We start from the raw sequence: 27612 nt of genomic DNA on the forward strand, positions 1-27612 counted from the left end.
AGATTGCAGGACACAATTTCCAAGCTGTCTTTTTGAGTGCTTCGTTCATAGTGTGACAAAATTTATCTGTCAATACCTGTTTTTGTCAAAAAATGCTGAACATACAAAATTTCTGGATGTAGTCTATATTTCAGACCAGTAATGAATGAATTGTTAATTTTTGAGGCATATTTCTTCAAACAGATAGTTCTTTGTTACAAGCAGGTTCCCTAGCCAGTTTGACCAAATGCAGAGGATTATATAGTGGAGTTATGGCCATTGATGGTCTCTGTTTATATGGGTATATGTATGCACATATGCATATGTACATATATACACACGTATAGGTACAGAATGATTCTTCTGAGAAGCATAATTACAGCTGAAGACTTTAAGAGCTCAAAATACTTTCTACAATGTTACCTTAACAGCTGCTGTGGCAAAAAAGCTGCTAAAATACTGTTATAAAGTGAATAAGAAAAGGAGGAACCAAGTTAAAACATTCTAAGGTCTAAAGCTTAAAAATATTTGGCAAACTCATTTGTAGTCACATCTGAGGAGAATACTTTTATGAGAGGACATCATGTAGCATGATCACAAGAAATAATTCTTTGATTCACAGAGAGATTCTGAAACCTCTACTTTCCTGATCTCAAATTTACAGGAAATACAGGTTTTGCATCATGCTTTTAGAAACTTTGAAAATAATATTTTAGAGATGAGAATGGGGGGACAGCCCAATCAAGTACCAATCTCTGAAAAGTCTGGGAGCAAACAGGAAACAAGTATCAAGCTTTAAAAGTGTCTTAATAAAAACTTCAAACCCTGTCTTAATACTGTGCATGAGATGGGACTTCTCTAAGGAAATGTTAGGAGGACATTAGTATTTCATATTAGAGCAATAAGGTACAATTGCATACTATGTGTTGAGATACTATTCTAGAATAAGCTAAATAGATAACCTAGAACCAACCTGGTTTCAGAAAGGAGCATTGTAGATTCCGAGTTCAAATGGGTCACAAATAGAAAAGCATTCTATCACTCCTTTACATCTCTTATATTAACTAGAAAAGCAAGGCAAATTGAAAGAGTTAGGATGAATTCCTGCCTTTACCATGTAAATTGCAAATTCTCTTGGCTCTGCTGAAGCACACATGTCACCTTCTGTATTGGATGTACAGGGGAAGACCATCAGAACTGGACAGGAATGCAATGATACTACTGGATCAGCTTCCAATAATAATCAAGTTAATTTTTTGAACGTAACAGCTGCCAAAGTATAAAGAGTTCATACCTTTTCATAGGTTATAAGTTTGTTTTCATTCTTCCAAAGTAATAAATTCAGAAAACGTCTGCATCTTCAAGCAACCAAACTTATTTGAGTGAGGAATATTGGATCTGAGTCTGTCTAGTATGATTTCAGGATAGCGAAACTGCAGCTGACAGAAACTTCAGCATGATTAGAATGATCTGTTATCCCCACGTATAAACTTTTCTGGTTTTCATTTTTTCATTTTTTTCCTCGTGTAGTAGACTTCCTTTTATTACTTTAATGGCTACATTGAAGGCGGAAAGTGAAATGATTTTTAGGGTAATGTTTTAGTGTCTGTTTCACAATGGTTTTTATTGAGCTGTAAAGCACTTGCATGCACAGAGAAAAGAAGGTGCATTTTAGAAATAAAACGATTAAGTAACATTATCTTGCCATGGATCACTCCCACTGGGATAGAGCAACCATTTGAAAAGCATAACTGATTTCAGTTAAAATATGATAAATTTTGATCTCCACCTTACCCACAGTTTCAGCATTGCATGCTGATCAAAAAACTGATAAAAGCATGACTGTTTATGTTTAGAAGCTTTTGTCTGATCACATTGTACAATGCCTTCATATTTTTCCCCTACTACTTATAGTATGGAACAACTTCAATATAACAGCTTCCTCCTAGAAAGGTGGATGGATATGTATGGCCTCATATCTACTTACTAATATACGGTCCATCACTAGCAACCAGTGTTACATGTCATCCCCCAGAAGATATGGCTTTGCATATCATGGCAAGAACAAGTAAACTCCAGATTACAGAATGAAACTGCTTGTATCTGACAAAAAAAATCACAGAAATGTGTAGCCAAAATAAAATTCACGGAAAAAAACTTTACAATCATCTTCCTGGGGGCTAAACCATAAATACTGTATATATCTTTTTTTGTAAGCAGGCATTGGCAGAGACCTTGGAGATACACCTGTTAATTATCTTGGAAAAATTGTTTACTGATTCTCTCTAAAGAAGATAGAAGCTGTCTTCTTTAGTTAAGTGAGAGTTAAATTAATATGTATTTCTGAAATACAGGCCCCATATCCATTTTGTAGGTCACTGGATGCTATGAGTGATCTGCACACAGGAGATTAACAATGCCTTTTGAAGTATATTGGTTCTCCTATCACACTTATGAACACTGCCTAATATAGAAAAGTAATATTACAACTGAAGTACACAGTAGGGAAACACCATTTCTGCTTTACAGATGGTCAGCTGAGACATGAAGAAGTGATTTTTCCAATGTCAAACAACAAACCTGTATCAGAACAGAGAAAATCTAGGCCTCCTGAGTCTTGGCTGATTTCCTGAAGAATCAAACCTATTCTTCCGTTCTGGCATGAATAAACCTCTGGTTGCAAATTGGGTTGGTGAAAGCATCAGTTCATCATGGAATGAAAAAAATAACAGAGAAGAACCATCTGACACAGTATAATATAACCTGTACGGCCGCTTTCTTCTCCAAAATTATATCCCAAAAATCTCATATAAAGTTAAACAACAGAATAATTATTTTTTTAAAAAAGGAGCAAAAGAAAAATTAAATACCTTAGACAAAAAGTAAAAGATGTTTCAACTGAGGCATGAAAATAAATGTAGATAATAATTATCGCTTATGCAATGCTTTCTTCAAAATGCAATCTTCAAAATGCTGTATAAATATTACTTTAAAAATCCTCTCAACACCTCATGAGGCGGTTAAATATTAAGCATAATGGATTAAGTTACGCCCTCATATGATTTAAACCAAGAAAAAGAAGGCTAAAAGAGTTTAAAGCACCTGAGCTGGCCTCATTCTGCAGAAAAGAACATATGCGGCCATCTAAGAGGACTAATTCCAACATGAGCTAGCTTTAATTAATCTACTATGGACTCAACACAAACATGACAACTAGGGTTCAACAAGACTACAAAGCATACCTCAGACTCCAGGCAAACGCTGTGGGAGAGTTAGCCTGGATTGCACTCAGCACTCTGTGGTCACCAGCGGGATACAAGTTGGCTAATTAAAAGCTGACCTGAGTACCTTCTATCAAGGGCTGTCATAGGTCTAGAACGGAGCACTGGCAGATCCAAGGTTGGGACTGGAACTGTAGAGCTGGCTTCGATGTTTTTTCCCATAGCTCAGAGGCAACCAGGCAGGCACGCACAGCGAGGCTATTTCACACATGATGGAGCTGCAGTGGAGATGGAGCTTTTACACCTGCAGAGCCTGCCAAAATAATGTAAAAGGGCAAAAGGGAAGGTGGTAAGTCTAATCAAAGACAACGTTTTGAGCTGAATAAAACACTTAACTGCATGGAAAATTCCATTAGGTTGATTAGATACTTGCCTTAGGGCCCTCTTAAAACAACTGTTAAAAAAAAAAAAAGATAGCTATTGCAATGCGGCTTAAAAATATTGGAAAAGCAGGAAATGGAGCTTATTAGAGCTCAAATTAGATCCAAGATTTATGTGAAGAACATTTGGCCTCTTTAAAAGGCCTGCTTAATCCCTAGATGGTTTTTATTGTTTCTATTATTATTATTTATTTATACAGTGCCATAGGTATACATGGCACTTTACAGACAAATAAAAAAAACCATGGGTCCTCCCCCAGAGAGTTTACAGTACCTGATCTGGCAAAGAGTGAAGTACATGAGTAACTTCATTTGCAGGACTACCCTCCCTTGGAATCAGTGACAATTTTAGAAAAAAATCAACTTATTGACATGATTATCTCTTCCAGACCAGACCCTCTGGTCTCAGAAATTCGGTCTTAAGTCACAGGTGTAGAATCCAGTTCACCGAGTTTCGGTAACTTGGGTTTAGCAAATCCTACAGCAGTGTCTTGTTCCAGGTTATGAATGATAAAGCCAAAGCAACAAAGGGGCAAAGCTAAACTGGCTTTGTACTGCTAAGTTGGCTCCAGTGAGAGTCTTTGAGTAGTATTTGTAATATTTTTATCAACTGGAGCAGCAAAATTAGTCAACGATTGGGAAACAGCTATGTGGTGTGGTTTAGTGCAACACAGGCGAGCTGCACTTTGCTGGTGTGCCTTCTTACTCTACACTACTAGTGTGAGCAAGCGGTTTCTTCGGGGATGACTGGCCAGATCTCTCCTTCTGCGCTCTAAAACTACTGAATTTGAACGTTTTTACAGCACATGTATTATACTTCAGGTATAAACTTTAATTGGTATTGTACAATAGTGTTCTTTCCTATTTTACTTTGCAAAAGAAGCACTCCTGGTGTCCATTAAAAAACCCAATATACTGTTGGGTTTTGTTTGGAAAATGAGGGGATCCTATTCTCCTCCTTACTGTCCTGATGCCCCTATTTCTGTGAATGGAAAATTGGAGCTACCTCAAGCTACTTCTCTTCTGGAGGTTAGTAATGACTACTCCAAATGTGCAACCCTATTTGCCTGCATATAAACTTTTAATAATGTTCATTAAACTTTATTAGAATTGTACGTGCAGCCAGATCAGGGTTACAAATTAAAACCTCAATCCTGCAAACACTTAAGGAGCTTTATTCATGTGAACAACAACAACAAAAAAAATTCTCTTTCTATACTCACACACTTAAACTGAATCTGCAACCTAAATACAATGTTTGTTTTTTTTATTTTTGGTTGTTTTTTTTTTTCATCATCCAGTATTAAAGTTAAAAACATATAGTCAAGGGAGAAATTATACGTTACAAAGAAAGCAAACAACTCGTCAATGTTTTTGAAATCGCATCTTCTTAAAAATTACCGTTATGTGGGAAAGATTTCTGGTGCAACAGACTTGGAAAGTCAATGAACAAACTATGCCTGTATGCACATAATGGTATAAAAAAATCCTGGTCAGAAGAGATACTGAAGTATGTAGAAGTTTTGCAATAAGCTTTATGGGCAAAATGATCAAACCTACAGAGCCTGATACAAAAGCCCAGTGAAGACAGGAAGAATTTCCCCACTGATAAGCTTTGAATCAGTTGCAGAGTGACCAACAGGACTGCAGGTAAAGCAGCAGCCATAAAAGCCATAAAGAGTTTTTAAAGCAGACAGACATGAGTGTCATAAAGCCAAGGTCAAACTCCATCACCAAGACAAGCATGTGTGAAAGAGTTATACCTCTTTTAGGGCTAAGTACAGTATTTATGATTATTTATTTATCTTGAAACAAAAGGGAATTAATCCATTTATTTTAAAAAGCATGTTTTTATTACATTGAGTAATTCCCTTTGAAAAAGAAAAATGTTTCCTAAACCCATTAGCAGTTAAACTAGATTATTTTTTTAATATATCTGAGATGAGAATGCATATCATTATTTATGCATAATCTGATTCCAAATGATTCCTTGTTTACAATTTGTTGTGTGTTTTCTTATGTAAGCAAGAATTAATATACTCAGGCATAGAAGAAATATGCTATATTACCTTTTATTACATTTCTTTAGAACATGCCATATATCATCTTTAACTCCCCAATGACATTCAAAATAGCCTGAGGAAAACACAAATAAATACACATATAAACAAGGACAAAGACACTAATAGCAAAATGATATAAGCTACAGGCTTGCATATAGGTACATTAAGCATGTGTAGTATAAGCAATGGAAATCATAATCTGACTCCAAATTTTTAATAAGCATTAAAAATTGCTTGATGTTTGCCTGCCTTGGATAATAAGCATGACAGGCAGTCACGGCTTGCTCTCCTGCAGCAGCTAGATGACAAACCCTCAGACCTTCCATTTCAGTTGCTGTGTGGGATGACCCCACCACAATTATTATACTCTTTTCTAAATACTAGCACCCTCCAGTGTGCACGCCCAGTAACATACACCCCATCCCTTGCTGTTCAGTGAACTTCCTACTGCAAGGGCTGGAGCCCTCCGAGCAGGAATACGGATTAGATATTCAGTAGCAGGGGTTTTCATGCAAACCCAGGACCGCATGATAATGGTGGTGTTCAAGGAATGATGGAAGTGTATAAAGATCTGGCAATTCTGATAGAAAAATTCAGATGAGAAATTTCTGTGAAAATTTGGAGACTTCTCTTCACATCCACCCTTTCCAACCCCACCAGGTTTCCTGTTCTCACTGATTTCTTCCAGCTGCTATTTCTCTTACTCATTTTCAACTGGCTTTAGATGAGTGAAGGTCTCAGACCACCTTGACTCAACACACCTTACCTGATGCTTTTCCTTTTGACTTTGTCATACTTTTTTATCGTGGTCAGTCTCAGAGCCTGAAGCCTTTCATCACGTGTAGGCAGGCATGCCTCCTGAATTCCTTAGTGTTAATTGTAAGGAAAAAATGACAAAAGTATTTTATTTTTTTCTTCCCCAGATCCAAAGAGAGTATCCGTTACAGTAGGTGACTTTGGAGCACAGTAAGATTCAAAAGATTATGCCCCACATAACTGATTTAGGTTTACTCCTGTGCTTCTTCATTACAATAGTTTTGATACTTCTTGTTATTTTGGATTTTGAATATATGGAATGACAGGAAAAAATGTAAATATTCAGAATGCTGAGAGACTGTTTCTCCTTGAGTAGTTAATAAACCAGGGGTTTGTTTCTTTTTCTTTTATCCTTAGCCATAATTATTTTTCTCGCTCAACAGTTTGCTTCTTTTTTATTTATTTTTACTATAATTTTTAAAAAATATTTGTAGTTATCATTGATTTCTGCCTACCTGTAACAGCATATCTTTGTGGCATTTTAAGAAATTAAATTTCACATGGTCTATCTTTCCAAACTGCAATTCTGCAAAAGTAGTTCTCATATTCATGTACAGGAAAGATGAAATAGATAAAATATCTCTGAAGGAATTATCTATGGTAGTAACTGCATTGTAAAGTTTGACCTTATGAAACAAGTAATGTGATGACCGTTGGAAACCAGACCGTTGGAGGTCTATAGTATTTCAGGGCCTGCCACAGTGTCCCTCCAAATGCTCCTCAGAGATATAAAAGCTGTCTAACCTGTCTTGCAACTAAAATTAAAGTTTATTCCTACTTATCTACTCACAGCATCAGATTCTAAGGGCAGCTGTGACTTAACAAAATCCAGGCCACATTCATCTTCGTGGAAAAAATAAAAGTACCTCTTTTTCCATTTCAGAATTTCTCTTTCAGTCTAAAGTTTAACAAGAAATCAAAGATTTTATGGTAAACTTGTTTGTAATTAAGAAACTGGGGGCTACTGTGAGGTCCCCCCAAAGTCTTTTCTTCTCTAGGCTGGACAAGTCCCAACACCTGAGCCACTCATGGTGGCCCCCCACTGAACTCACTCTACATTTGCCAGTGTCTTTCTTGTTTTCTTTGATATTTACTCATAAAAACCAACAGCTATCACAAAGTGATGGGCAAAATAGAATCCCAGAAGCCAGTATTGTCTTCTGATTAAAAAAATATGTTTTACAGGGCCATGATACCACCAGCAGTTTCTATTCTGATGTTTATCACTGGCACACTGTATTTCTGAGTTTACTAATTCTTACCTTTGATATTTATAGTGCCTCTCCCTCTTCTAGGCATTTAATGCCTTATTTGTTCACAAGTCACTTGAGAAAAAAAGTTGACATAGTAGCATTTTTGTACTTCAAAGTAGTAGAAATACTGGAGAGATGGTACTTATTAAAATATGATCACTGACTTGAACTTTATAGAACGAACAGACTTATAGGAGAAAATAATTCCCATTCTTATCCTCCCAGGAGCAAAGCTGTATATTCACTTTTGTTTTCAGATCCAAATCACAGGAATGTTCAACTGGAAAATGCACCTATTTTCAATTATGGCACTCTTCTGTGCTCCCGACTGTTCTTTTCCAGTGGTTTAACTTAACTGCAGCCGAGAGAGGCTGGATGAGAGCAGTGAGAGATGACATCACATCTGTCTGAATTAACAAGGTGATAAATAAGTACAGTAAGTTCAGCTGAATGGATCAACAAATAAGTGGAACTATGCTTTCCCATAGCTGCCTAACATAAATCATGAGGGCTCCAGTGTTTGGAAAATTCCCCTTTAAAGCAAGACTAATTAATTTCACATTCTTGGGTTTTGTACATGTTAATACCTTTTATAGGTCCTCAACCTGAACAGTCTTTTGACTTTTTCAGTATTATTGTGTCACATGCCTTTAATAAATAACTGCTAGGGTTGTTTCTTCAACCTTATTTTTCTTCTATCCACACCATACGTACTTCTACATATATATATATATTTCAAATGCTGTGCCTACTGTGTCTATAAAGGATTCTCTATATTAAAGGTGTTCTACTTTTTTTTTATTTCACTGATTAATACTTTCATTCATTGACCACATATCAATAGTTTTAACCAAGTGTTTGGTTTTCAACCAATGGAAAAATGCTCACAACTTGAAAATAATAATGTTTCCTTTGACTTTTATATGTACAACAAAGACTTTTTTTGTTGGGAGGCATCATGTTTAGAGCTGAGAAAGGAGAGTCCGCAAAAAATAACTCCCATTCTTGACTTTGCCACCATCTTCCTTTACAATCTTGACCATATAAAACAAAACTCCAACTAAAACATTGCCTTCAAGGTTTCTGAATATTTGATTCTGCTATGCTGTATGGCTGAAGCTGCCCTTCAGGGACCCGTAACGCAGTGACGTTACGACGGCAGCTTGGCTTGCCTCCTGCCACCCCAGAGGAACTGGAAAAGAAATTTATTCACACAATGGAACAGAGCCATTGAGGATGGTTAAGAAGCGTGTTTTCTAGGGCTTGGGTTAAGGATTTAGCTGAACAAAAGCCAAAATTAAAAGAGCTGAAATAACTCTGGATTGCAGGTCTCAGCTGATTGTCCACAGGTTTGGCTTAGTCCAAAACCACTTGGATTTCTGGCAAAACCTAGGTTCTGTCTCTTCATTTAAATCTCATTAATAATTCCAGAGACATGATTCTTACAGAAACTCTACCAAAGAAACATGCACAAGGAAGAAAATGTGAGGAAAGGTAAAGGGCTTTTGACAGATGAGCTTCATGATCAACCATATGAAAGTAATAATAGGCAGTTTTCAGACTTATGTGACCTGGACTGACAAAACTTGATAAGCAGACCTCGCTGGTATCTCTGAGAGAGGAAGCTGTAAGAAATCCCATATTTGGGAAGATTTATGTTACTGAGTCGAGCATTCTGAAAGCAGACTGAAAATCTTGGCAACGTCTTCATTTCTAGTGCTAAGAAAGAGCTAAAGAACTGGACCTGCTCCCTAAAACTGCTTTCCTATTTCATTTATTTCCCCTGCTGTTTTCCTACTTCATTTATTTTCCCTGCAGAGTCTTGGGCTTCAGCTCCACTCTCTAGATAAACCATATCGAGAACAGATGGGGTAATATGTAATTGCGACATCAGAGTGAGCATAACTGTGGATGTTCCCTGTGAAGAGAACAAAGTAACCAACCCAGCTTTGTGTTAAAGCTCGAAACATCTTCTGACTGGACATCCCGGCTCTTTGCCAGCCCCGCTGAAGCTGCAACATCAGAAGGGACAGATTTATGTTTAACATTTATTGATTGATATTTAGTAATTTTTCTGTTGCAGAAATAGGTGCAAGACTGCCAAGTTCTCCAGTCCATACCTTTCACTGCACTTGTGGCTAAGAAGAGAAAACTGCACCAGAACCTTGGTTGATGGAAATAGGAATAGCATCCATGTCTCCAGGGGAGACATACAAACTGAAATTATGGAGTAATTAGTTCTCAATATTGTAATGATTCATAAAGAATTCTTACATATTATATGAACGGCAAATGGTCTTTTTTTTTTTTTTTTTTTTTTTAATTGTAACAAATCCCATTCACTTCCATTTCTTCCCAGGCTCCTTCCCTGTTCCTTAGGACTCTAGTGGATTGTAACCATATAGAAAAACTCCAGTACTTAATGATTGTGGTGTGATAATACCACTTGGTACACTTAATAGTGATAGCAGGAATCGATGAAACTAAAGGATATTTTCAAGATTAGTCAGTCTAGGTCTCAAATCTTATTTTCTATAGCTAATTTTCAAGTTCCACATCCAAGAATGTAAAGAACAGAATTCTTATAACAACACTTTGATGCCTGTTGGTACGTAATTACTGACATGGTATTTTCACAACAGACCTCTAGGAAAATAGGAACAGATTTTTCACTATTTTTCATTTCTAACAGGCAAACTAAGTAAGATGGAATAAAATACTTTTTCGAAGAGTCATAGGTTAAACTAGATCAAGAACAGGGGTTGTTGAATCTCTTCTCTCCTTTAACTCAGATCGCTAAATCTTTTTTTCTGAAACCACTCAGAGCTGCCCAGGTGTTGCAGACAGCTTATAAAGCTGTTGCTCTTCTGCGGCACTGTTATTTCTGTGCTAAGCAGTAGAATTTAAATGTACAGCTTTCACCACTGCTGTCCATATATCGCTCTTTGAGGTCCTTAGTTTTGCTTAATGTTAGATAACTGAAGATAACGCTCATAGAAGTTAGTAGGACTACATAAAATTACCCCTCTTCAAGGAAAGACTTATTCCCCTGAAAACCAGTAACCGATTCCTAATGACACCGTTCTGTTATGGACCTCTCTCAATTCTGGACTTCAGGGTGGTTTAGCATGCAAGTGACACCAAGGAATAAGTACTGAATACACAACTTTCTCTGCTTTGCTGGTCCCGTTAATGCCCTTCTCAATGTTCACAGAAGCGATTGCTCAGGGAGCTTCTTGAGCACAACGAGAGGGAAAGAGGGGGTGCATCTTGCTCCTGTGGCACTCGGGTTGTTGTGCTGCCCCACATGCTGAGCACTCCAGGGCTAAAAGCACCTGTTTCAGAGAAGCCTTCTGCAAAGTAAAGATAACGCTAGGTGGATCTGGGGCTAGTCACCTCTAAAAAGTTAAAACATATAGAGGTCTGTAAAAAGCATTTACCATTTTTGTGTAAGGGAGTGGTCGCTGCTGCCCAGACTGCTCCTGTATAATTTGGAGGATAATCTTAGCCAAATGAGGAAGATACTGCATTTTTCAAATGACTGGCAATAGTCTAAACAAGAGATTAAGATGACTATATAATTTTTTTGTCCTTCACCAGAAACAACTGTGTTTATACTTACCAGAAATCTCCTATGTTAGCATTCATACCCAAGTGAAGGTGGTCTACCATATGTATCAGATATTTTAGTTACCCTAAAAAAAAAAAAAATTAAAAATCAGTTAAATTATGATGGAATATTTCTTTGACTATTTCCATAGCTCACTTAGGCCAAGAATGATGGGGAAGATGGATAACTGTAAGATTTTGTCTATACAAAGAAGAAATATTAGTATTTGTTTGCTGCAAAAGATCTGAAATTGGAGATAAACTCAGCCTGGTGGTACATAAGGTATAAATCTCCTCATTCTGCAAAACTATAAGGGTTCCTCCCGAACTGTTATTGTCCTGGTGTTCATGAGCTGTAAGTTAATAGAAATTTACAAAGACTGTTTTTAAACTGAATATGTTATTATTTAGGATAACTGACACTGATAGGTGAAAAAAACCCTAATTTGAATACAAAACTAACAGACGTGAAAGATCAGAGATATGGCACACAAAATGGAACTTGGGTCTATTTCTAACACACAAAAAAACTACCATCTTCATATCAATATCGTGATTAAACTTTAGCAGTCATACAATTGCTGCCCTTGTTTATTTTTTGCATTGTCAAAACTGGAAGCTGCCTTGCAAATGCAAAAATGTAAAATTCCCCATAAATAAAGGAAACACTACAAGTGAATTTCCATGAAATTAAAATTTAAAAAATCAGAAAAGGAAAAGAAGGAAGAAAGGAAGGAATGAGGGAGGGAAGGAAGAAATGAAGGGAGGAAGGAAGGAAGGAAGGAAGGAGTTTAAAGCCTAGATGTTTAGACAGCCCTGCAAGCCCCCTTGTGACCTTACTCTGATATTTAACAAAACATTAATCTTCTTGCCAGCAATTATAAAGAATACAGTGATGTAGCTGGGGCTCAGTGAGTGAGTAATAGTAATTCCATTGTTCTCTTTTATTTATGCCTTGGCTGTACCAGGCAGATGAGGTAAGTTGGGGCTTTTTATATGTTATTATTCTGAACTGGCAATACATAAAGGCTGATTACACAAATATCTGTCTGTTTCTGAAGCACTGTTTCACACCTCCTTCCAGCTCATGATCAAAGCGTTTCAACATTTTATTATGAAATCATGAATCCCCCCCTTAGTTTGCATATGAATTATAGTCTTTTAAAAAAACCCCAAACCACTGGTGTACAACAGTGACAGTGCCTTTTGAACCAAGGAACAAAACAAGGTGTTACACATTACTTCTCGAAGGCAATGACTTGCTGAATAATTCTGTTTGTTGGAGCACGGTCCAACCTCCCTATTGAATACAAAAGACTTGAGACCAAAGATATTTTTTTTCTGTGAACAGGCCAGTGATTTTATTTCATTTGTAAGAAAAAAAAAAAAAAAAGGCAGAGCCCTATTAAGAACTTGAGAGAGCATTGCTGTATAGCTGTATTTATAATAAATTTAAGAGCTTCCCTCTGTTTTTCTGAAATGCAGTAGTTATACTAAAAAACTGAAAATTAGATTGTTCAGTTAATAACATCTCACTGTACAAACTTTGCATTCCAAAAGGTTCTAAGTGGGTTTAACATGTGTGCCATAAAGCACATCGAAAGAATGGTCAAGGAGGCGTCAAAGCGTGACCCAGTAAGATATGAGCAGGTATCCTGCACCTACTTCTTGGAATTGTTACGGTATCTTTAAGATTCATACTTATTACATTTCAAGGATCAGTTTCATAACAAAACTCATCTTGCAAAACTGGCTGCCACTTCAGACTTTCTCTGTGAGGTAACTTTGAATATGTGTCTTTGACCTTGCGATTGTTTCTTCAGTACAGCCTAAAACTGGGATGAGTTTAGATTCTGCACATCAACGTAATTGCATTTTCTATATGAGCATATTTTAAATCAGAACAGAACAGCATTCCATTGTATGAGATTAACAATTACCTTTTTCTCAGTATAAATAAATTATTATTGAAATTAATTAATTCATATATACACACACCCACACCACACCCCCCAATATTACTCAGCCTCCTCATGCAGACTTAATAGAAGTGCCAGACCAAAAGAGGAGATATCCCTGTCTCAATGTCAAACTTCAGAAAATAATCCGTCTGGTCCTATTCACAGGCAGACAGGCCACATCTCTCAGTACCTTGCAAAATCAATGCTCTCCATGCATGAGACACAAACTCACAAAGGCGTGAATTTAGAGTTGAGCCTTAAGCCCTGTTCATAATTTGTTTCATTGTTGCAGCACATATGAGATACGCGAGACCCCCAGCAGCTCTGGAGCTCCTGTTCTGTTCCCACACAAAAGGGGTGAGTTAGGGATTGCATTGTATCCATATCCCTTCAGTTCTGGTGCCTGTGTAAGCTTTAAAGAAGATATTTAATGTTATCTGAATGAGGGTTTATGATAATGTTGAAGAAACAAAATAATATTTGGGAAAAGTAATAAAATCCTCTCTCAGACTAAGATACATTAAAACTGGCTCAATATATCACACAACTCATTACGTGAGATTACACCATTCCTCTGAGCTACGAATTTACATTGTACTGGAAACCATAAGAGATAAGAAAAGGCACTTGTAGCCAATTCTGTAAGAAAGGCTTTTTTAATTTGAGAAAATATACTTTTGCAGGACAGATACTTATGTGACCAACCTAGTAAATTTCTACTTCAAACACTAATTTTATGGAACAAAATATATCAAAGCTAATGTTATGTAAGGTGGTTTTGCCCGTTTTTTTACATTATTATTTTAATAATTATTTTGTAGTCTCATTAATCCCAGGCTTCATGGGATAGATATTGCATTAGCTATACTTTAATGAATCAAAATGACGAAACTGAAGGTTCAAAAGCTCTCTCTTGGTAACCAACCTGAGAGGCATGTAGAAGGTCATACACACACATGCGCACACGTGCTCAACAAAACATCTTCTCTAGAAATTCGAGGTTCTGCTCTTGGGCACACTTGGACCGTCATTCACAGAACCCACAATTAAAGCATCCTTTACCCTACAGCCCATGCTTTGAACAAATGTGCATTCTTCCAAGCACAGCTGGCTCTCCTCTCCTTTGTCCTCATGGGTTTTGCCTCTTTGCACAGCATATGAAGGAGCTGAAACTCATTCCTGAAGTAATTTGAACCTTCTTTTCCCACCTTCTGGATAGTTTTAGGAGGAAAAATTGTCTTCTGCTAAGGCTACTCTACATTAGCCTAACCAGCTTTGAGACTATGTCTCACAGATCTTTTAACAAATTAACAAGCAAGTTCTATTCATGTGACTAAGCATTTAAAATCGGGTACCAAGTGATGGTGGTAGAAGGCACTGTAGTAAACACTGACTGACTAGGTCCTGTTCATGAAACTCTAGGCCACGATCTACAAAGGTACAGAGGTGCCCAATTCCTGTCCAATTCAGTGAGATTTTAGTATTTTATTCCTATAGTCTGCACCTCAGAAATGTTTGTACACAAAGGAAATGAGGTGAAACTTGGGCTCACATGCAACTGCATGTCATTTTAGGTGCAGAAATGACTTGGCAAGCACACAGAAAAGAAGATATCTGACTGGCATAAGTAGGGAGGTAGGCATGAAGCACGCAGCTTCTAAACCAGCCACGTGTTGCACTGCTGAGTAGAACAACTGTTAAATACTTTTAAAAGTTAGACTCCAAACACATACAGAAAATGGCTATGGGATTGAGCCATATATAGTTTTTGAAGATATGTCTCAGCAGCATCTGTTCTCATTATGAACTCATTTTCTTATTTATACTTAGGTCCATTTCTTAAATCTGAATACTTGACAAACATTTCCACTGGTTTACATGAACAATCAAAGTCTGAAAATAATATTTTCAAAATGACTAATTCATTAGGAAAATAAAGTAATACATTTGCACTATTTTAGTGCTTCTGCTTCCAATACAATTTTGCATTACTTTTTTAATTCTACTAATATTTATCTATATAATCTCAGCATCTTAAAAAAATTAAGAGTAAGATGTATCAGTGAAAAGCAAGCTATAGCCACTTGAAATAAATTAAGATGCTATTTATATCTGATCCACATTCTTCCCAGTCGTGATGGGACTGATGTAAGACCATCACTTCAGTCAGATATTCGTCTCTCTCATACATTTCCTTGCTCACTGTTGCCAAAGTCTGTTGTTAACTGTTGATAAAAGGTCTTCCTAGAGACTGATATGTTGCATGGGGTCCTTAGCATGTCTCTCTTTATTCATGCTGAGATCATATCTACTGATTTTTCTAGTTGTTCTCCTCCAGGTTCTGTGCTGCAGTCCCTTTTTTGAAGTTTCTATTTTCATAGATGACCATTACTTTCTTATATTTAATTCCTCCTAAGTGCTGTAATTTCCCAAATGTTTTTAATTCCATAAGCCGTTTCCTGTGATCTTCTCCAGACTACTTCTCAGCATGGTTTTCAGTTTTCTCTGGGGCTATATTTTTTTTTATCCACCTCTTCCTCTCCTCTCTCTTCCCTCAGCATACAGCAGCACTGGCCTCCTTCAGCCATAGCTCATTTGTCTGTTTAGCATCTGTTTGTCATTCATACCCCTTGATGTTATAACACTCATCTTTTTCATATTCTCATCTATAGCCCACTGTGAATACTTGCACAATGCTTTAGAGTCACCATAGAGCATTTAGTTCTATTTCTTCTAATAGGATATTTGCCTCCTTATCTTCAATAGTCTCCTTCTTCCTCAGGAAGTTTTAATATTGTCATCGCTATTTTAAATTTACTGTTTCCTGCAGCTGATCTTTAATTAGAAAGCTGTAATGGGACAGTGTATTTGCAGAAGCCCCACTTGTCCAGCCTGCAGATATAAGAATCCACTCCTAAATACAGACTTCATCAGATGACATGATGCAGGCCTTCCATTACTTTTATTACAGATAAGGAAGCCCCCTGCAAATGTCCTGATTTGTCCAAATACTCAGGACTCATGAATACCAAAACCTGGTACAGCCTCATGAAAAAAAGGCACTAACACTGCAGAATTAATTTTGGGTACAGAAATTGCTAGAATTGCTATGTAGTAGGCATGCTCTTTTAAGTTTTGTCTCCTCTGTTTCTCTATGCATCTGTGAATCAATGTGAGCAAAACGAAGTAAATTTTTGCACAATGTTCTACCCTGAGGCTAAATGAGTTTCATTCATTGCTCTGAAATTATTGTAATCACTATTTATTTTTTACAAAACTTGAAGGCCAGAATCATATATCAAGACCCAGTTGCAACATGTAAAATACACCCATTTTTTATATAAAATAAGAAATCTTACAAGCTATGCATCTGACAGATATGGTGAATACAAAACAGATGAAGAAAGCCCAAGGTAACACTCAGATGATAATGGCTAGTGTAATAAGCAGTGCTACTGCACCTCAACTGCTTGGCTATGATTAAACTAATTTAATAACTGCTACCATGCTAAGAAAAGGAATTAATAACAGAATAGTAGTTCACTGTCTTCTCTCTGTTGTAATTTACTCAGCACCAAAGTATTTATTAGAAACATATTTATTGTGTACTCACTTTTGGACATGCCATATGTTTCTCTACTTATGATGTAATAATTTGTGTTTGGGTTTATTTTTGTTAAAGTGCTGTATAAAAAGACTAAAGCTGAAACTGGAAAAAGTCACTAGATATCAGTGCTGAATGTAAGATCAATTTCATAGGAAGAAATTCATGCCTCTAATGAGAAGTTTGCTGTAATGAAATGAAGGAGATCAAAGCTGATAGAAAGCAAAGCTATGTAATGAAACAGTGATTTAAGAAGCCTGGGACGTTCACTTTATTTTCATTGTAAGATAGGTTACTTGCCTTACTGTTTGGTATTGTTTATGCTGGTGTCTGTACATGGTTTTGATTATATTAATTAGATTATTGGCCAAATTCTAAACTGTTGTAAATCAAAATTGCTCTTCTGACTGCAGTAAATGACAGTGACTTATACCAGCTGATGAGCTACCCTTCAATGTCTCACAAATACAGGATAAAGATTTTGCAAAACTTCTAAAAAGTTTGCTTGTTTGTGAAAATGCTACAATTTATTGCAGTTTTGTGAATGGATAGAATTTCTTGCCGTAAATACTTTAATTAGTATTATAAAATGAATTGAAATTTAATTAAGGATGAAAAAAAGCACAGTGGAAATTTTTAAAAGGATAAAACCAGCAAGAAACACTCCCAGATTTGAATGCCATTTTTACAGTAATCTGAACCAACATCTGAAATGTGTTATATAATTTTAAACATATACTAAAAATTATTTTTTTCCAGCTTAGAGCAAGTGCAGACTGAATAGCTGTTCCAAAGCTTTTAGTAATTTTTCCCCTCAATCTCTAGACGTAAACAAACAAGAATGCTAATTAAGAATGTTACTTCAGGCAAGAATCTTGTCAAAGTAGTTAAACAGGGTTAGACCCCATCATCAGAAGGTAGGGTAACCTCTAAAGGAAGCATTCATCATGTACACACATTGCAGTTATTCAAACAGTGATTCTGCAACAGTTTGAAATCAATGCCTTAGTATATTATTAAAAAATATTGCTGTTGCTCTTAATAAGACAATCAAATGTGTGTTCACTTCTTCTAATGCATATAATGAACACGGCACTTTTCCAAAATGTTTTTATGATAATAAGTAGCTGGGCAGGTTTTATCAGAGATTGTTGTACCCTTGATGCCTTAAATTTTCCTTGTTTCTCGGAGACCGTTATCAATGGCACCACGTGCAGTTTCTCCACTATGACTGCAGTTTTTTAGGATTTATGAAATGTCCAGTACAAAAGGGAAAAGGTAAACTTGATTTCTAATAGGACATCAGACTGGCTTGTATGCAGGCACAGTTAACACGATAACACGTTGGTTGTTAAGTTCTTTGAAATAAGGACTGTAAATTCAACAGTTTTACCTGGGTACACCCAAAGGGCTGGAAGCAAAAAGCATTTCTTAGGGTCTGAATCTGGCTGCACATACTTCTGGTGTTCTCACCAGAAGGTGACCTAGGCATTTGAGCAGAGTGCTGTGGTGCTAGCACAGCCTGGATGATTGACAGGCCAGGACTTCAGGGTACATCATGGGGACACCTGCTTTGAAGTTTAGACACAGACAGTGAAACCTGTTAGACTTCAACTGGGAAAGCACTTATGTGTGTGAACAGTTCAAAATGACAAAAGCTGATGCCTTTTGAATGCAAGAAAGCTCCACTGAAGAAGGAATGCTCCATTCTGCCAATGCACTAAGACCTATGACACTATTTATTGAGACCTCCATGAAAATCAGTAAAATCCCTAAGGAAGCCAATTACTTTATGGCTACTCTATTCCAATGGGACTCACTGGTCCTGAAAGTTCTTCAGAGACACAGGGAAGCCGAGAGTTTGCAAGGGCAAGTGATGGAAGCGGACTCTGCTGGAGCCCATATGGACCCAACAGAATTCACAGGAACCCAGGGCCTGAGACATAGCTCCCATGAGGTACTGGCTCCACACAGAGCCCGGATTGGAAGTGATGTATAATCCACTTTACAAACGTAAAAGCTTCATCTAAAAACTTTTGTCTTTTTAGCTCTTATAAAGAAGCCATTCCTGAATCTGAACAAGCACTTGAAAATTTACCAATAGTGTATATTTATTTACAATCTCATTCTAGGTCTCCAGCAAACTGTCTCTGCTATGTCTACACACAGAGGGGAAAACTGCAGAAAGTGTGGCCAAGTTCTTGAAACTCTGGATTTGGTTTGGATTGTTTTCTTCTGATATACAGTGTTAATATCTCAATGATTCTGCAAAACTGTCATTAGCTCATCAATCACAGTTTTGTGACTTAACTGAGTATAGTGATACATATTCTCTCACTTGCTGTTTTTACATTATATTTTTAACCTGTAGAAAAAAATTAAATGTAACTTTGAGACAATGTAATGAAGGAGAAGTACAAAAGGAGTAACAGTAAGTATATTCGTACATGTTAATACAGTCAAAGTAGTCTATATTCAAGACAAGTGTCATTCAATGAGTTGAAAATTTCCAGGGGCAACTTTCATCTGACATAGTTTGGGTAAGTTCTATCCAGCAAATTATCATGTTGTGTAGTATTTTATACTTTCAGAAGTTTCATTTCAACGTATTTGAAATAAAATGAAAATCATTGCACTTTATTTCAACTTCCCCTTTTTTCCTTGTGGGGTAAATAACCTAGAAATTAATATAAAAATATATTACAAAAAAGCCAAAGTTGACTTCATAGCAAAATAAATATGCCCATGTTCTCAGATAACGAAATGAAATTTAGTTGTGTTTGTGTGTGTATATTCAGGCAGCTACCTTCGAAAAAGAACCTGCATGTTACAGTTAGTAACATAGTAAGGATTTGTATAGATGGTGTAGCTCGATATGCAAGTTCATTTGAACTGTAACTTATGCTACATGAACTATATGAACTACATGCAAGTTCATTCTTCTGTAACTTATACCTTTCATTTTAAGACAGTATGTCCTTGTGTTTTTCCAAGAATAGATGTATAACTTAGTCTTTGGGCACTGATCCATTTTACGCATTTCCTGATCTGCCCTTGTGTTACTAGAAAACTTATCCAGAATGAAAGCTCAGTTTGTGTAAGAAATAAAATCAATTCAGTTGGATGTAGGTGACTGTTGCACAAACATGTACACACAGTGTTACACACAAATGTTGACATTTATCAGCATCATTTAGAAGCAACCAAAAAGACTCCTTCTAGGGGACCAAATTTGTAATGGGTATATTTACGCAATGTTTGCATTGAACTTAGAACAGCCTGCACTCTGTGTAACATTTCAAATAGGAGTGCTAAAAAGGTACATTTCTTTCCCATTGAACTAAGATTTTATGTTTCTGGCAATGGTTTTGGAAGATAATGTATTTGTTAGCCAAAAAACCCATTCAGAAAATAACCTTACTCCTACTTTGATGTACAAATGTAACAACAGAGTTCTTTAGGAAGGGATAAGACCTGTCTTATTTTTACACATTATAGTCTTTTTTTTCCCCTAATGTCGAAGATGCTTATCTTAGTGAAAGGTTTCTCCATGGGTTTTATTTTCCTTCTTTCTGGATGAATGAACTTTATCTTTTCAGCAAGTTAAAATTTTTATTTAAAATGTGAAATCTTGTTGAGTCCCAGGGTTAAGTGCATGGTTTCAAAGCTGATATGCTTTGAACATATGGCTCTCTTATTTCTAGCTATATTTAACATTCTTTTATCTTGAAACATTTTGTTTAATTTTTCAGAAATGCCATTTGTTTAAAAAAACCTTTTTGAGAATCAAGTCTCCGGCAGGGCTATCTCTTTCCTCTATTTATATACAGGACACAATCCTGGCAACAATTTAACTCCAGCAAGTTGGAAAAATTCCACCTGGACTAAGTCTCCCACAGTCAAACCGGCTGTGTGTTCCAGAAGATGGTTCACTATCAGATGGCAACTGATGCATTTCTCTTTGCATCAAGGGAAATAAAATCAGTTATGAAAAAAAATTACCTCAGGGGAGGGACCTACATTAATCCTCTTTAAGCTTGGCATTGCTCTCAGAGTGCTTTACATTGCAAATTTTTTTTTAGATCACCCTAGGTCAGCTGGGATTCCTACTGAATCTGGCAATAGTACTTTGTTCTAGACTATATACATCTCATTAATACTTCATTTTTAAAAAAAAAAACATTCCCAGACATTTGCCCATTAAGTATTTCAACTGAGGGATCAGGGCCTAGGAGATACAAAATCTAAATCAACTCAACAGAAAATATTTCAGTGTTCCATAGTTACTCAAAAGAGAAATGCTAAAACGTATTTTGGAGAACAATACTTCTAGTATTATTAGGAAAGAACTGATCCTGCATAAACATAAAGCATTTTGAGAGGTAGAATAATGAAACATGTACAAACATGACTTCAAGTATGGGTAGTACTATCTCCCTTAACGAAAGTGTTCTGTTAGGAAATCTGGGTTAGATCCAGAGGGTTCACCTCTAAGAAAAAGCAATTCCTCTTGCCTTATAGGTGCATATTAATGATATTACACAGCAAGATAAGACTACTTGATCTATTAAAATTACAAGAAACAACTCTTGAAGATACTTACAATTAGGATACTCTTTAAAAAGCAGAATTGAGTGCCACCTGCTTCTTGTCCTCTGAGTCTCACATCCAACCAGTTCTGCCCTGGTACCTGCACATGAAGAAAAGGGAAAAGTTTAAGGTGTTAATGTAAAAGCAGGCATCCAGTCTAGGCTAATCTGACACATGGATGTGGCAGCCTTCTCCCCACTTGGAGATCCCATGTGAATATTCTAAGCACCTCCTAGATACCTTCTGCATCAATTCTTTCACCTTCTCCCATCAAGTTTTTAATTTGTAATTTCCACAATTATGTAGAGATAACAGAATTATTGTAGAAATATTTCCATATATTGTAGAAATATTTACTGGAACACAGACTCAAAACATGCTTTCACATGGGAGTGGGATAATCCTAACTTTTTGTATTCTAGTGCAGAGGCATCTCTCTTACTTAGACCAATCACTGTAACCTGGATACAATTATCTTTTCTTTTCAGAAGAGATTTATATTTAAGGAAACGAAGAGACTGTATGAATCTTTCTGGTTTTAGTGAGATTATATTTTCTGATGAAAGACATTTTTCTCAAATTATTCTTAATATTGCTCTAGAAAACTTGCTATGAGAAAAGGCATCTAAAGCAAATTATCTGTTAATGTGTGTTGCACGGCCCCTTACTTCCTGGAATGTTCCGCTGAACTTAATAGAAATACCCTACTAGAGGTCTACTACTCAGCATGAAAAATCGTAAGACTGGGCCTGACATGTATCTGTCATGATTATCTAAGATCCAGTGATCTTTGGGACAATGTATTCCACTACAGCCTTCTTACAGAATATCCAAACTGTGGAAAATAGCACAAAATATTACAACAGCCACAGATAAGCAAAATACAAAAAAAAAGCAGCTACAGATAAGATTGATTTTCTAGTACCATTAGGTCTATTCCATGCAAGTACCTTAAAATTGAGTAATAATATTTTTTTTTAATTACAGACAAAAGCCTAACTAAGGCTACAATGGCATAAAAATAATGATGTAGACTTCTACGAGGACAGTTCAAAAGGGATATAATTTATCTCTGAGATTTAAATCTGTGCTGCTAATACTTTTCTTAGAAGGTAAACCTATACATTGGAGATTTCTGATCAAGAACAGTATTGGAATTTACATTATGGAGAAATGGTTACTCATAGACAGTACTATTTATAAATTATGTCTCTTTTACGTAATGTATAGACTACCTGAACTGTTCAAAGCAGTGCTGATACTGAGAAATGAATATCGCTTAAAAGACAAAAACAATCCCCAAGAAAATTAAGCATTGAAATCAGACCAAAATATTAACTGAAAGAATGAATAATACCAGTAACTTGGGAGTACCGCTTCCTAAGAAACACGTACAGTAGCAAAATCTATTTTAATTACATATGGGGACTTTGCCTGGATTATGCCCAGGCACATGGCAATCCGCTGCCCAGTTCCCTGTTGGGAGTAAAGGACAAAATGGGCTTTTACTTGGCTTGTTATCACTTTTCTCAGCAACAGTAAGTCAGTCACTAGTCACAGAACAAGAGTCCCCCCCATCAAGACAGCCACCCCCTAGGGAGGCTCTGGCTGGCAGTGGCTCCAGAAAGCTCCAGCTTCCCAGTGCCCAGCTGGGGGCTGCCAGCCCTTCTCCTTGGCACCAGCTAAACCCAGCTCTCCAGTCGTCCCCTGTTTTTACCTCTCTTCCTCATTGCTCTGGATCTCCCTCTTTTTAAAAGCTATTGCACAGCAAAGGGAGGCTGTTGGAGACTCTATGTCATGAAATGTTCTCCTGATTATGAAGTAGTCACATTTTGTGTTTCAGAACGGTACAAGATTTCATTGCCTCTGGCAAAGAGCAATGTGGACAAGCCTATTGCATCATGAATAGGCACAGTGTAATCAATGGTTAACTGACTAAGTAAAGGACAAAAACTATCACTGGGGCCCAAGCAAGGATCATCATAAAGGATTTAGATGGCTTCTAATTCCTTAAGAGTCTCCAAGGCTTAGAGCTCCTATGAGAAGCAAGTTGTATAGTTCTTGGAAGCACTTAACTAGTATATTTGAACATTCTAGGGATGTCAGCAAAGATTGATCATAAAAACAAGAGATCTTATCAGTCTTGTAAACATAGGAAAAGAAAAAATCTCAGCTACCCGGAAACTCAGTTTTAATGACAGATGGAGGAACAAGCTACAGAAAAGCTCATTTGCAGTATACGTTTCCCAACACATTTTTATGCATCTTTAAGGAGAAGGGAAGGAGTTAAACAATTCAGTATCACTTCCCATCATGACTCTACTGTACAGACAGCCTCCCTCCACCTTCTGAATTCCTAATGTGATCACACTATTGCTCAAGCTGACATTTTATCAGTTTCCCCAAGAACATTTTATCAGTTTCCCCAAAAACTGCACAAATGTTGAACTAATGCCTAATGAGGAGGGTTCATTGGGGCACTTATTCAACATCTTGCATACTTGCATTCAAACATGTTCTTCTGTTTTCCAGGGAAAATCTAAACCTTTCTTGGCTGGAATAGAGAACCTTATCTCTGGCTTGGTACTGTACAAGAATATTCTTCCATTATTTTTTTATAAGTTTTTCAACTAGTCTCAGCACAACCATATTTGCTTTTCTTATAACACTGTATTGGTTTTAGATCTTTTAAGATTTATAGGAGTTCTCCAATAAATGTAGCAATATCATCTTGACAAAAGATTAATATAAGAAAGGAAAATGATTAGATGACATTGTAGATACATCATAAATGACATATCAAGAAGAGAAAAAATTCTTAGGCTTATCATTTATCTATTTTTATGGTAACCTAGATTTTTTTTTACATTTTTAATGCCACTGCCCAATAAGAAAACAACTTAATTGGACTACCTGTACTTTCCCTTGGAATTATGTTTGAAATGTTTACAAATAGTTGATTCACGCCTTTTCAAAGTGCCTTGAAAATGCAATGCACATCTGTGTCAGAAAAATTTAAACTATCTAGCACATGAACAGTTATATATTTTTAATCCTATCTAGTTCATCATTGCATTGGCTTCAGGTAGGAAAAGATATTACATGCAGTATTTTCACAACTACAAGAGTAAGATAACAGAAAAGCTGTAGGTTGGATCTCCCTGCTGTAATTAATAACATACACAACAATATAAGTAATGTTAACTCCTTTAAATAACCTTGATCTCACTATTGTATTTTATGCCTTTGTTTCAAAGTGTCAAGAACAATTTAAATATCAATAATAAAACGTAAAAATAAAAGTTAAGAATAAAATCAGAGATCCCAGGAGCTGTCTTTCGTTTCTCATCCTTCTTTCCATTAAAGAAAAGGCCCACACACTTGCACAAACACTGTCACCTCTGCCTGGTTAAATTGTTCTTCAAAAGGGAATAGCACACAATTCAGAGTAAGTGTTCTTTGAAAATTAATCAGTTCCAGGTCTTATGCAGAAATGTTAATGTAATGTATCCTGAATATGTGCATTTCATTGTTTTTGCAATAATGTATCCTGACTCAGGAAACAACGCTATGCCCAAGTGCTTAATTTAAGAGACCTTAAATATATATAATTATTTTAGGGTTATTTTTGGAGAACCTCTGTAAAGTTTTCTTTTGTCAGTTTCTCTGATTTTTTTTTTTTTCTTTAAATGGTGTCCAACCCCCAAGGCAACCTTAATAAAGTCAATGAAATTATACAGGTGGTAAGGACAAAAATGCAGTCTGTGGATTTCAAATAGTGGCAACATTGGTCACACCATTAAGCCTGACACAAGAACCTTTTAATTTAAATGTAATCTCCAAAAGACCAAATTACCAGCAACATGCTCTCATTAATTCCTGTAAGGGATGTTCAAGCTTTGACCCCTTATTGTTCTCCTTATCGAGAAGTGGCTGAGTCATAGTATTAATAAGCCATCACTCATTTAAGTGGTCATTCACTGCTGGGCGGGGAAAAGATAGGCTCATCCTTTTGAAGTGGGAATAGGCAAGCAAGGCTGCTGTAATAGGCTGTGATTATTTTCACTATGAATGCTCCCCCAGCTTTCAAAAATTAAAAGGAACACTCATTTTCCTGCTTTCAGTATTTCTCACACTGGCAAAAAATGAACACTTTGAAATGTAAATGATTTAATCTTTGCAAACCCCTGCTTCAGAAGGAGGTACAGCTTCATTTACAAAATGAAGACATTTTAGGAAATGATTATCATTGTAAAATTGAGGCCAGCAGGGAGTCTGAGTTCAAACTCTTAGAATATCAGCAGTGTAACAAGTTTGATCTTCCTTACTGCATTGCTTGCATTTGCTTCTCTGGGTTCCAGCAGAGAGCCATTGTCAGCTGGAACTTGTTCCCACTCGTTTCCCTTGGTTAAATAAAATAGTTATGCTTATTATTTAGAGTTAGTCAGTCCAGTAAAATTCAGGGCAAGACTCAAAATAAAAGAGGAAGCTCAAACTTACTTTTATTAATGTATACGCTATTTGCGTATTCAAGTTAGAACCGTAAAAGGTTGACAGCACTGAAGGCTATTTTTTTTTAATGCCTAGTTCAGGCAATAGCATTGGGTAGTGTTACTATACTGTCCTACCAATGTTTGGGAAGGAGACCACCCATAACGGTGGAGAGAATATTTCATTTAAAATTTAAACATTAAGTCCTTAATCTCCCTTCTATGAATTCCAAATAGAATGACAATTATTGTTGGTGGCAGTATAGGGCTTTATGGTATCACTCAGGCTCATTATGAAATGGGGGAGATGACAAATTTGTATCACAAAGACCAGATGATAACAGCTACGGTATGGCAGCAGCCACTGACATGAACTACGGAATCCAACCAGTGTGGACAGCTTCCCTGCACCGATAGGCATTTTTAGCTAAAAGTTATGGATATCTATTAGAAATGAGGATCAATCTGTGTGAAACGCATCTCAGAAGTGAGATGTTACAATATGTTATTGGTGATCTTGAGATATTAAATCACCATCTTTTAATCAGCATTATATATTAATTTTCAGTGGAGTTGTGTATATCTCTGCCATTCCTGAAAAGCCATTTCTGTCTTCCAGCCTGATACACTGAAAAATATACCTTGAAACTAAAATGCCAAAATGCCAGTTTCTTTACTAAGATCCCCGCTACCCCCCCTGAAGTTACACTAAAAATCCCTTCAATAGCATGGATGAAACTCTACTGCTATTCTGTGCAAGGAATACACCCATGTATTTATAAGATCTGAGACAAAAGTACCAAATTAGGCAGTATTTAGTATTTGTCCCATATCCTCTAAAAGGACAGGTAAGAATAAAGGGCTGCTTGTGTTCAGATAATGCAGTATAGCCTGAAGTAAGTCTAAAAGCTGGGTAGCCAAACTTCCAGGATACTTGTCCAAACAAAATTTACGGATGTTTAACTTTAGTAACAATGAAAAGCAAAATACTGGCAGTGGTTTTTCATGTTCCACAAAAAAAATGAAGAACCCCCCCATGTTTCTATAAACAAAACCCCACAACTTTTGAAAATGTCTGAAATGCAGAAAAATATGTTAGAATGGTTCAAAAAAAGACAAAAGAAAAAGTCTAAACAACGTCCAACATGTAGCCAGTCTCCTTGATTACTGGTTTTCCTGGGTATGAGCAGGTGTTTTGTTTGTGAGCACTGAAGTGTGAGGCAGCTGTTCCCTCGGAGGTAGGAAGGGCTCCATTAGAAGCACCCCTTAGCTGCCCTTCCAAGGCAAGTTTGCAAGCTGGGCAACTGGGGCGGTGAAGGAAAGCTCTACACCCTCCCTTCTGGGCAGGACTTCTTTCTCCTAGTGGAACTATATACTTGACAAGTCCTGCAGATGTAAGATGAGGGAGTGTGACCAGAAATAAATGTGAGTAGGTCGTGCAGAGTAAACTGAGATTTTAATGCACATGGTCAAGCGCATTTTGCTGAGTCCTGGAGACCTTATGTGAGTTCTGGATGACACTGTCCTGAAGGGTAGCCGTTTAGTAGAAGACTAACCTCTTACTGTCAATATTACTCCTTTAGAAT

At 36.6% G+C, this 27612-nt stretch overlaps 1 long non-coding RNA gene across 1 annotated transcript; it reads right to left on the reverse strand.

Moving 5' to 3' along the window:
• Nucleotides 1-1604: 1604 nt before the first annotated feature.
• LOC121097929 lies at nucleotides 1605-21641 on the reverse strand. Its single transcript, XR_005831127.1, has 3 exons — nucleotides 21550-21641; nucleotides 11395-11467; nucleotides 1605-3513 (listed from the first exon to the last, which is right to left on the reverse strand). It is a non-coding gene; the product is annotated as an uncharacterized LOC121097929 (long non-coding RNA).
• Nucleotides 21642-27612: the final 5971 nt, after the last annotated feature.

The sequence above is a fragment of the Falco naumanni genome, chromosome 15 (genome assembly GCF_017639655.2).
Source record: "Falco naumanni isolate bFalNau1 chromosome 15, bFalNau1.pat, whole genome shotgun sequence".
Taxonomy (NCBI): domain Eukaryota; kingdom Metazoa; phylum Chordata; class Aves; order Falconiformes; family Falconidae; genus Falco; species Falco naumanni.